The sequence below is a fragment of the Dermacentor albipictus genome, chromosome 1, assembly GCF_038994185.2.
Source record: "Dermacentor albipictus isolate Rhodes 1998 colony chromosome 1, USDA_Dalb.pri_finalv2, whole genome shotgun sequence".
NCBI lineage: Eukaryota > Metazoa > Arthropoda > Arachnida > Ixodida > Ixodidae > Dermacentor > Dermacentor albipictus.
This window is the reverse complement of record NC_091821.1, coordinates 4,954,055-4,966,324: the sequence shown is the minus strand read 5'-3', so window position 1 is coordinate 4,966,324 and position 12,270 is coordinate 4,954,055. Positions and strand designations below refer to the sequence as shown.

The 12,270-nt window shown below is 43.0% G+C and overlaps 1 protein-coding gene across 3 annotated transcripts in view; it reads left to right on the top strand.

The window, feature by feature from the left end:
* Mcad (Medium-chain acyl-CoA dehydrogenase) overlaps nucleotides 1–12,270 on the top strand; it is a 212,806-nt gene that overhangs the window by 86,141 nt on the left and 114,395 nt on the right. The window lies entirely within an intron of this gene.

Here is a 12,270-nt window from a genome sequence, read left to right as displayed (position 1 = left end):
ACTTGAAATTTTACTGGGGTTAATAGCTTACTGCATCATTGTTGGCGCAGACATGCATTCATACTTTCGCTTTATTTCTGCAAATCCTGACAATAGGAGGACAAGCGCATTAGAAGCACTAGCGGCGGCTGCCTCATTGTTTTAAATTTACACTGTAAACACCATGCACATTCACAATATATTTAAATATACATAAAGATATACACAAAGGACAAATTTTATTGTATTTTTGAAAAAGATGGTGTTAGCCAATTAAAAATTATTTCTAAAAATATGGATAGCCTATTCCTAAAGAATGAATGTGTTGCTGTATGTTCACCTAGCTTCAAATTGTTTTGCGTGCTTTTTTGACCCTGAAAACTATATACTTCAGTAACCCCTTCGGCAGACCCTTTTATATACGGCGTGTGAAATGCATGTGAATGATGTGTGTCTCAGTATTGCTTCTCTTTCCTGTAAGCAATGCTAACAACTCAAGAAAGAAAAAAAACATTATTAATAATTTACAACATTTATTAGGGATCGAAGCATCGTCACTTGCATACAAAGGTTATAAATATGTACAGGGTGTCCCAATTAACTATTATGCACCAAGATTTAAAAGAAAGAGCAATGTGTTACTCGAAGAAAACCTAGTGCATATTGTTTCCAGTACAGCGGAGTAGCTGCCACCAATTTTTTCGTCACTGAGATTTAATTAGGTAATTGTAATTAATTATCTAACTCGAGTCGTACTATCTTAATAATCAAAGTGTCAATGAAGGGTTGGTAGGCACCAAGGGACATCTAACTGCGGCATTTTCAGCGATATACTAATTGCGTACATTTTTTTCCAACTGATAAATAAACCCCGCGAAATATGGAGAGTGCCACATGACTGCGCTTCCACCTGCATCATAAAGCAGCACCCTTGTACAGGCTCCCTCTGAGTTAGCCAGAATGAAATCAAGGAAGAAAAACATCGTGATCCTTATATTTCCTTATCTGCCACGCCCCGGCTGAAGTAACACATTGTGTTTGGTGTTAGTTGGAGACAAGCTGTGATAGCTGTTGACTTAGCGTAGTTAAAGTGCATGGATCTTTGTTTTTTTTTTTTTGGCCACAAAACCTATCACCACAAAAGGGAATTGACAACGTCAGTGCAAAAGTTTAATAGTGTGTTTTTTTCCGTCCCACTCACCACGTCTTTCTCTAATGAGCAGAAGGTAAGCATGATCCTTGCCTTAGGTTCGGCAAATGACAAGAGGAAGGCTGCAAATATATATCAGTCATGGATGTGTGGCGGTAGACCAAACACGTTGACTATCAGGAATGATGAAAACCTGAGACAAACCGGCAGCTTCAAGAAACAGCGGCGTATGACTCCATCTTTGAGTCCTAGCCTACACACGGATGTTCAAGTATTATGGCCTAGCGTGCGGGACGGGGCCGCCCAGGTACCAATTCCCAAGTCATAAATTTGGGGGATTCTAAATGATGGCCTTTCACCTGTACCACCACAGATGAAGCCAATTTTTACAGGAACGCCTTGATAAATTTGCATAATGTCCACTATTGGAGGCGGCACCAGTACGAGTGGTTGCTCAATGTGAGGTTCGTAATTTACGCCGGTGCTATAATCGGTCCCATCTCCAATCACACTGACCGGACAGCGTTACATGAATGAAATCTTTGAAAGAGTGGTGTACGAGTTTCTCAGCGAAGTCCCGCTGTCACGTCTTCCACTTCTGTGGTATCAGCAAGATGGGGCATCGGCACATAGCAGCAGCCGAGCACGAAACTGGCAGGATGCGACTTTTCATGCGCAATAGATTGGAAGGCACGGGCCTGTAAATTGGCCGGCTAGGTCACCTGACCTCTCTCCACTCAATTTCTTTTCGTGGTTATGTGAAAGATCGTGCTTACATGATCAAGACGCACCTCAGATTAGTTCAAGGCAGGGACAACAGATGTCTGCCATAGAATTCCAGCATCAATCATCAAGAAAGCCACTGAAGATGTGATTAAGCGGACTCAGTACTGCGTAGTTGTGAAAGGAGACCTATTCGAACACATCCTCTAGGCAGCAGCTGATGTTCAACGGAACTTACGAATTCATAGATAATAAGGGCACACTGAAATCTGATTTATTATTTTTTTTCCAAACATCCCTATTGCCAATTCAGCTAATTTAGAGGTGGTATATTTACTTTCTTGAACACATCAGTTTTGCCTTTTCACTACTGTTGGCCGTTTCCCAGGCTGTTTATTTACTTTTTATTTTTTGACACGAAGCTGTTTTTGCAGCATGTATACACTTTTAATGAAATATGAAACGGTCACTTTTATTTGACTTAGGTTTGAAGCAAGTTTCTGGTGCGAGATATGGCTTCGCGCACACTCTTTCGATGCGGTGAGAGCAAAGCCGGGAGTTTGAAACATTCCGTGCCTACTACATTGCTTTACATTCCGTGCGTATTACATTCCGTGCCTTACATTGGGTTTACGACTGGCAGTGCAGTCGCTTTCAATCAGCTTATTTGAGGGTGCTGCTTTATCATGCGGGTGACAGTGCACTCGCATGGTATTTTGCATATTTCGTGAGGTTCCTTTGCCAGTCGGAAAAAAATTGCACGCAATTTTTACGTCGCTGAAAATACCGCAGTTAGATGTTATTTGGGGGTTCCTTGGGGTGCCTACAAATGCCTCATTGACACTTTGATAATTAGGACAGTACTTCTCGAATTAGATAATTAACTGCAGCTGTCGAATATAATTTCAGAAACTAAAGAATTACTGGCGGCTACTCAACTGTACTGGAAACAATATGTGCTAGGTTTTCTTCGTGTTATGTAACTGCTTCTTTTATTTTTTAAAGTATTGGTGCATGATAGAAGGGGCACTCTGTATAATTAACTCAGTAACTGAAATCGGGCCAAGCCGGATTCACTCAAAATCAGAATCAACAGCATTCATGCAAAGCACCGCTTATACTTGGACTCGCAGAAAAAGAAAGAGAGAGTTAGAGAGAGAGGCTGCAGTTTCGCCGGGAAGGCCAAGCAGTATTAGTGATAGCCGAGCATACGACGATGACACGAAGGAACATTACACCACCGAGAAGACTCAGGCTGTGAAATCTGCCTCTTACTTGTATATACCGTATTTACTCGCATAATGATCGCACTCGCGTATTGATCGCACCCCTGAATTTTGTCGTCAAAATTAGTTTTTTCTTTAATTTTCCCGTGTAATGATCGCTCCCCAAACTTGCCTCAGCGATATGTTGTGTGCCAAGTCTAGCTAATAATGATCGCGCTTACCATCTGTCGAATGCTACGTGAACGACTCTTCAAGACAATCCAAGTGGTCTGCCCGCACCAAACATTCTTAAGTAGATGCCTCATTTCATTACTTTCATCACTTCCGCTCTTCCATGACTAAAAAAAAGCTGCAACCAAACTTGCCTTTATTATGTGTAGGCTTTATAATGGCTGTGGTCAACAACAACAAAAAAAGGCGCCTTTCGATTCTCATCTGCACTCGTGGGCACGCAACCAATCGCGAGCGGCAACGATAGCAGCCACGTTTACACTGATAGGTTAGAAGTGTACCCTGTTCATGCGCCGACGCTTGTAACACAGCTAAGATATTTGCCCACCCTTAGCGGAAATGTGCCATATGAGGATATTAATGAAGACAAATGCCGCAGTTTCCGCAGCCTGCCCGCCATGTGTTCCTGTGTCACTTGCAGCTAAGCGCGCCCACCTTCTGTTTGTGTCCCCTCAAAGTGGACATGGCTACGTTATTGCCGCAAACTTGCCGATATTAACAATATTATTCATTACTGATACGGAAGAAACTGTTTCAATGCATGTAATGTACTCACGAGAAGAAAAAAAATCAAGTTCGGTGCGTTCGGCTTGCTCCGCCGGCCGCCATTTTTTTTTGTATCCCGCACTACATACAGCGGCAGCCGCCTATTTGTTGAACTGTTGTCATTCCGTAGCAAATGCGGGATGAAAAAAAAATATATATATTTTTAAAAATCTTTTTGCGGGAAATTTAACCTGCGTAATGATTGCACCCTGATTTGCGTCAATTTTTTTTTTGCAAGAAAGTGTGATCATTATGCGAGTAAATGCGGTAGTACTCATATAGGATTGTCACTTCAGTGATCAATTCTTCGAGGTCACACGAATATATATATATATATATATATATATATATATATATATATATATATATATATATATATATATATATATATATATATGTAATGGGGTTCAGAAAGCTGGTTGGGCTGCAGCCCACACCGGAAATATGAAAACTTTCCGTCTATGAGTGCACATGCTATAATTGAAAAAGCGAGGTGCATAGAGTACAGTTACAAATACACAAACAAGCTGTAATTTGAAAAAGTAAGCTGGAAAGCATTGGGGAAGCTTATGTGCATTTAAGTTTCACTTCTACACATGTTATCTACAGTCTTTTAATGCAGTTAATATGTTAAGTAAGCATCATTGCAAATATATGCAAAATTTAACAGCGCAACTTGTGTCTTTGTGCCATGTTGGGCTGTTACATTTTGAATCATGCAGAACTGGTCCAATTTTCGGCGTTCAAAAAAATACAATAATCACTGCTAATCTATCTGTAACTCAAATATAAAGAGTTCAAATATTTACAAGCAAATTTGTGGCACTCACGCTCGCATGCCAACATCGAGTGATGGCTGTCTGATGATTAGCAAGTGTGATTATGATACTTGTATAAATGTGGGATTTCCCGGAGTAAATATTAGTTGAAGTTCCGCGCCTGTTTTGTGTGTTCCTTCTTTGTTCCTTGTTTTTGTGCAGTTACATGATGCATTCCAATAACGACCACCAACTAGCCCGCTTATCCCTGTTAAATATCTGTAACTCCACATCATCTTGGAATGGGCTTGCACAGTCAGCTGCGGGGTCTGCACCCAACATGCTCACTTCTGAAGCTTACCAGCTAGCCCAATTCTATGCTGTTTTGGAATACGTAACAACCCCTACTTTGTGGAAATTGCTTGACAGAAGCTGTCTTCATTTATTAAGCATTTTATAAGCTGTATGACAACAGATGAAAACTTTGACTACATTTGGACATGGTGCACTGAGTCAGCCTGCAGGTCGAGGCCACATTCCTTTGTTTTATTTTACATTCCTTGGTAAATTTCAGAGCAGTGCATACTTTGCAAAGTGCAGAAGACGCTGCGAACATGCACAATTGCTACTAATTGCAACAATTCAGGTTGTCGAGGTGGCCAAATCAAAACACACCAAGCGTCTCCATGCATTGGCTTGCCCATGATAAATTCATGAGGGTGTTTTATGTCAGTTGTTGACGCATGCATTTGGGACGTAATGGTTTCAATATTGGGTTTCTGTGCTTGGGGCTGTGTGTTTGAATCCTGCCATTGGACAATTTTAACAATGTTTATACTTTGTTGTAAACGACGAGTTAACAAAGTCACGAAGTTCTTTGAAGACAGAAGGATGAGGTTTAGGCAAATCCATGCACTTCCCATCGTTCCCATGCTGGCTGAATGGCCCGCATTGCAGCTCGCGTAGACACCCGTGTTCCCTCTAGTAATTATTGCTCAAGAATGTGGCAGCAACAGAGGTTAGCAGCCAACGCTTGCCGGACGTCTGTGCACTCTGCTCCTTGCCCCTAAGTTGACTGCGAGGCGCACGCAGCGCAAATCCATATCCTTCGAAGCTTCGGCTCTACCGCAAAAGTATAACATGGCTTGCCTCACCCGACTTTTCTCGCCCCCTTGCGCGCAGCAGCATAGAGGCATTCTTCTGCGTTGTGCCAGGTGCTTCACTGATCATATTGCAAAGCAGCACGCAACAGAAACAGTGATTTTGAAGACTTGGGCACAAGCTCCGCTTGCAAAAACACGTTGCAAGCAACTGTGCCGTCGAGGCATCATCGTTCGCTGCAGCACCGTCTATGCGGGCGATGGCTGGCACGCCGGCACAGACAAAGTCGCAGAAACATTTCTAGCTTATGGCGTGGCCGCTAGATGTGGTATTTTGTGAAAAATACACGAAATTCATTATTTCCTGCTAGTGTTTGCCCGGGAACAACTCCGTATCAACCAATTTCAGCACCCAAGGTTTCATTTGAGCTAAAAATCTTGGCGGCAAAAGTTTTGCTCACTCGGACTCGAAAGTTTTGCTCGGTATCCCTTTAACTCTTTATGGAAATTCAGAATTAACGTTGAATTAGTGTGAAATCTGTATCGTTATCTTCTTAAATATAATAAAAGAAATCCAACAGCAAGTTGATGAAAAAGACTTGCATCTTAGTATAACATAATAAATGCAATTTTTGAGAAAGTACCGACTTATGCAGCGTCTTTTTCATTAACTGCATGCAGAGCTTTCCTCTTTTCACCAGAGCAGCAAGTTACTGCTCCGAAGTGGTAAATTTCTTGCTCAAAACAGCAGCATTTTCTGCTCCGAAAACATAGATTACTGCTCCGAAAGGCTGCTTGCATGACTGTGCTTGGCTAAACTTGTCCTGCTGTTGCAGCGATTTTAGTGATGGCTTTTTCTAATGTAAGTCCCATGGCTCGGCAATATATTGAGAACTCTCTTAGGCTTTCTAAAAAAAAAAAAATATTTTTTGCTTAAGGCTCATTCGGACTCGCCAAAATTTCTGCTCGGACAGGCTCACTCAGGGCACGCTTTCAAAGAAGATTTCTGTGCCCCATTTTCCTTTCTTCCCGTCCTCGCTCGAACAGTGGTATGGAATGGCACAAGCAAGTCATGAGTAGGTGCAGACATCATTTTCTCATCTTGTACTCTAACAACTTTTCAAGCTAGTATAATTATCTCAGCTGCGATTTCGTCACCTAGCTGCAGTTGTACTGATGTCCTCTTATTGTGTAAAGTCATTAACCCCTTCTGTGCCATGCTATTATCCTGAATTATGACCCCAAAAAATGGATAGATTTCTTATTTATTTATTTGTTTATATGTTCTGCAGCCCAATTGGGCTGTTGCAGCAGTGGGTTTGTACATTGTATATAACATCAAAACATTTTTCTGCACAAATCGACTTCAACACCCTAGAAATCATGATTGTTTGAAAATCAACGATACAACAGGTAATAATTAACACAGCATGAATCAATTTAACTTATACAAAAATTCCTCTAAAGGCAACAACCTATTTTCACCTAATAGTAAGTTTCATGTTCTAGTTGTACGAGGAAAGAAGCTGTATTTGAGTAGGTTAGTATGTGGTTGAAATCGTGCAAGGTTAATTTTGTGGTTATTCCTAGTAGGTTTCAATTTAGCAGAAGACAGATAGTTGTTTGTTATTGAGTAGCGTGGGATGTTAATGAGATCGTGCAACAATTTAAGGCATTCAGAATCGCGCCCCTCAGACAGAGGTTGTAGACCTAGTGTAACAAGGTGAGATGAGGGTGGGAAGTTCCAGTCAAAATGGTGGTATATGAAACTGATTGCTATCTTTTGAACTGATTCGAGGGTGTTAATGTAAGATGCTTTATAAGGTTTCCAGATCGGGCAGCCATATTCGACAGTGGGTCGGATGAGTGATTTATATGTTAACACTTCTGTTTCACGTGGAGCTTTTCGCAGTGTGCGATCTAAATGGCCTATGTTTTTATTGCTTTATTGCATGTGTATTCAATGTGCCTTGATCACGGCATATTAGGTGCGAAGATGAGGCCAAGGTACTTGTATTCGGACACCCGTTCAGGAGAAGAGCCATTAAACAAACAATTAAACAAAGAAATAGAAGTGCGCTTACTGAAAGATAAAGAAACTGTTTTTACAAAGTTTATATTCATTTTCCATTTGTTGCACCCCTTGCGAAATTCTGTAAAAGAATTGTTAAGCGAAAGATATGGTCAACATTCATGTTAATTACATTGCACAACACACAGTCGTCAGCACAAAGGTGGATTTTTGTGGACTGGAGAAATCATTTGCATGCAATAAGAACAAAAGTGGCCCCTGCACTGAACCCTGGGGAACTCCAGACGACACATTTACTACAGACAAGTTTGAGGGATTAAGCGAGACATACTTGGAGCAGTTATGTAAAACGCTAACGATCCAGCCAACCAAGGAAGAGTTATTAAGTATAGTACAAAAGCTTATGGAGAAGTCTTGAGTGGGTAACAGTTTCGAATGCCTTGGGAAAATCTATGAAAATGGCATCAATTTGATTTCCAGTGCCGAGAGCATGTGAAATGTCGGGCAAGAATTCTACGAGCTGAGTTATTGTACTAAATCCGTGATGAAAACTGTGCTTGGAATCACTCAAAATGTTATTTGCAAGAAACTCCATAATATGCTTAAAAATTATGTGTTCAAGAAGTTTACATCATTGAGACATTAATGAAATCGAATGGTGACAACTTGTGGCCGGATTTATACATGAAAATTTCTGCCAATTTCCAAACTAAAGGAACTGTCGAGGTAGATAAAGACTTTTAAAAATTAGTCAAATACCGACTAGTCCAAGTGCAATATCTAAGAAGAAAAGTGTTAACCCTTTCAGGGTCAATGATGTAGATATACGGTGCCACGAAAAAGTCCAAAATGGTCGATGCCATATATTTACGGTGCCGTCTGTACGTTTAAAAAGCGCGCCACTTTCCTAACTTTTTCTTTTCTGTCATGTGCTGCCACTATGTGGGAATACAAGAAAATTTTTCGCGCGCCTCCCTCTCTCGGTTTTCGTTGCATGGTTTGTTTTAGAGCTAGTTTTCTCCCGCGCGTTTATATACTACCGCTCGTGGATGGGCACGCGGCCGGGCGGCCGTTTGGGTTTTGTTCCACGGGCGGTTTCGGCTTCTTGCGCTTGCAAAACTGATGGCTATCTCGTTACTAATCGCTCAAAGGGTGACCGCTCATTACAACAGACCTGTGTGCAACAGACTTTCGGATATAACAGATCATATTTCAACCTTAGTTTGTCCTTTCTATTTTATTAATGCAACGAAGTTAGCTTTTAATGGACCGCACTACAACGGACTATTGGCTTCGGTGGACGAAATTAGCGGCATTTTTTTTTTCAAGATCAGGCGTATAAAACATACTTTTGCTGTGTCGACATGGCTGACAACTGGCTTGCAAGGATCAGCCGACGATCGTGGCTCCATATCACGTGTGCAAGAGAGGAAGGTGGGGCGGAAATGCACTGTCTTACTTCGCGCGTGAGGCACCGGGAGAAGGGAGGGAGAGGGGAGGCTCTACTCCAGCAGCTGCTGCTTACAGCGCGGCTCCGTGGCTGCCGTATCTTGAAAGCGACCTGCGACGTGGACAGAGTGCTCACCCGCGCGGGCACCGTATCTTGATAGCAATCTGTGATGTGGACAAAGCGTGCCCATTTGGGCCTCGTCTTCAAAACGATCTGCGTTGTGGACGAAGCGCACCCAGTGCCGGTAGCTTCGTATGCGCTGTGCTTTCAACGTTTAGTCCGCGTTGAGGCGAGAGACAGCACGAAGGTCAATTCATTTGCTGCTGCTGCCAAACTTCCTCACTCCAACGTCCTGACAGCGACTTTCCGCGGTCATCCAGCAAGATAAAACTAACATCCTTACTTCGCATAGCTGTCTATTAATTTGCTATCGCAATCAATGCTTCGCCTTTTGGGCGAAACTGCAACTTCTTTGTTTGTTTTTTACTTTGGATGTTCGTCACTCACTCTTTGCAATAACGTTGTTAGACATTGCGACCAAAGTTTCGAAAGTGAGGTGTTTCAAATATTACGAACTTTGGATAAAACGGACAGTTTTTGTCGAATTATCAGGGTCTGTTGTAACAAGAGCCAATTGTCGACGTGTCATTGGTATGTGAAAAATCAAAAAAGTAGAATAAACAAAAAGATTGTTACGAACCAGAATGGAAATGGATACAAGAACTGCCTTGTGGTCTGAAATACCATCTGTAACCTCGCATTGGAAACCATTATCTAAAAGGCAGGGACTAACAAAAACTGAATCTAAAACTGCAGTTCTTCTTGTGTTTGACATTGCAGACATATTTTGCGAAAAACGTTGTGGACAATGTTTGGAGTGTTTATTTATTCAAATCTCAACCATTATTGCAAAACAAACTTGACATCACTATGCCACATATGGTCTATTAGGTATGAAAAAGGAACGCGAAACTCTATGTTTGTCTGCCGAGTATACATTGCAACACTTCAATGGGTCACCTGTGTCCTCGACATGGAGCATGTTATATAGCATGGGGACGCTCCACTCTCTGACGTCCCCTTATGTTGTTTTTCCTGCGTAGCTCCTGCATCTCCTGTAATGCGTCTTCACCAGGTAGCTAAGTGCCACCTGTGGTTGGTGTGGATGCAGCATAGTATGAGAGATGGCGCAAGTGTTGCACTGCTAACACCGTCTAATGGCGGGGTTACTCGAGCGCAAAAGGGTGTAGTGTCTTTCTGTTTGGCTTGAGGGGTTAGCTAGCTGCTCGAACGTCTTGTGCCCGTGCCGACAAGCTTCGTGGGACCCTCCTGAGAAAGATGTTATTATAAAGTGGGGCACCGGGGCACCAGGATGGACGAACTCTATCGTTCTAATGCGACACCGTTCATGTGACTGTACATGTGAATGATTAAGCGTTGGTGTCCAGCATATCCTGTCGCTGTGAGTTGGACTTTCTCGATTTGTTCGTGCCCATCAGCATGATCACTTGGTTTGGAATCAGCTAGCTGGTGTTGGTGTATGAAAGGTGCAATAAATGCCCTTGTGATTGTTTGCACTAAATGCACTTGTGAATGTTTGGCCTTGTGACTGTTTGCACACCGTCCCAAGAGCACGTTTGAGATCCCATATCTAGCTGCCCAATGGGGAGCTCTTGGGGCATTGTATAATAGTATTGACAGTTTTGCTTGGTTCGAGACAACCTTTGTTTGAACTGATTGAAGCATAGGCCTAGCGTGGATTTTGATTGCTAGAGTTGGTGGCATGCTTTCTTTAGAGTCAGGCCATGGCTGCAGTGGAGTGTTTGAACTTGTCGACATGCTAAGCCTTTTCCAAAGCTCTTGTTGGTACGAGAGCCACATGGTCTGCATCCTGGGAGAGCAAGGCCTAGCACCCACAGAGCATTGGCAAGCCTGAAGTGAGGGAGTACGGAGGCCTCATGGGTGATTTGAGTTTCTTGTGTACATAGCACTGTCTATTTCTCCGACTCTGGGAGCTGGGTGGCCGTGGGCTACAGGTGCTGCTATGGGCTGTCTGGCATTGTGGCCTAGCACTGGGCACTTCGACACAGTCTGGCACGGTGGCCGCCGTCTGCTCGGATGCTGTGTGCACTGAGTGGGGTAAGACCACCTGACTGATCGGACGTGTCCTCGCAGCTGCCTGTTTTGTGCCCATTTTGGGTGTTTTTTTGGATGCCGGTTGTTGTCAGGGTAGCGACTCATTAGACCTACGGATTTTCGGAGCTGCCTATAGCACACGGAGGGACATAACCTGTTGGACCATGGCATTGAGGTGTCACACTTTGCTTTCCTCATTTTAGTTAACCTTGTATGAATTGAAATTACTCGTTTGACTCAAGAAAGCGAGCTTTGGTCACATGAACTTAGCATCTGAATAGCCGCCCAAAGTTTGGCTGGCTGAATTAAACATCGTCCTACGTGGGTGATGTACATGTAGAATTCTTCTCTCTTGCACTACTTTAGGGCTTGTTGAGTGCATTGAGTGTGTGCAGAGTGAGTGGAGTCACTCCTGGTTTACTGCCACCTGCCCATAATCTGTACTGCTGCCCAGTATGATGGTCAGGCCACCCCAGACAATGGAGATGCCTGCGGCTGGTTAGGCGCAGTGACTTCAGATTGCCTGTTATGCATTTCATCCTGCATTATGGCAAACTTGCACTTGGGAAATGCATTGACTGCAGTTCTTGTGAGGATGGAGGTTCGTGCATTTTAAATGTAGAAATAATAGTGCATGCCTTCACAAGCATTGTGTTGGTGATCATGCTGTTTCATGAACATGTTTAAATGAAAATGGCCAAACGCAAGCACTCTTGGCTACTATACAGCCCACCGCCCTCCTTCCTTGGATGTTCCCACAAGCTATCCGCTTTCCTTTCGGGGGCACCTCACTCATCACCGATTCAGAGGCTCTCCCACAGGCTCCATCAGGCCCAAGTTTCACTTTGGCAGGCATGGCAATGCCACAAGCACAACCTTCGCGATGCTTTCAGTGACCACCACAACCCTCATGCTATTGGCATTTGAGATTTGGCTGCA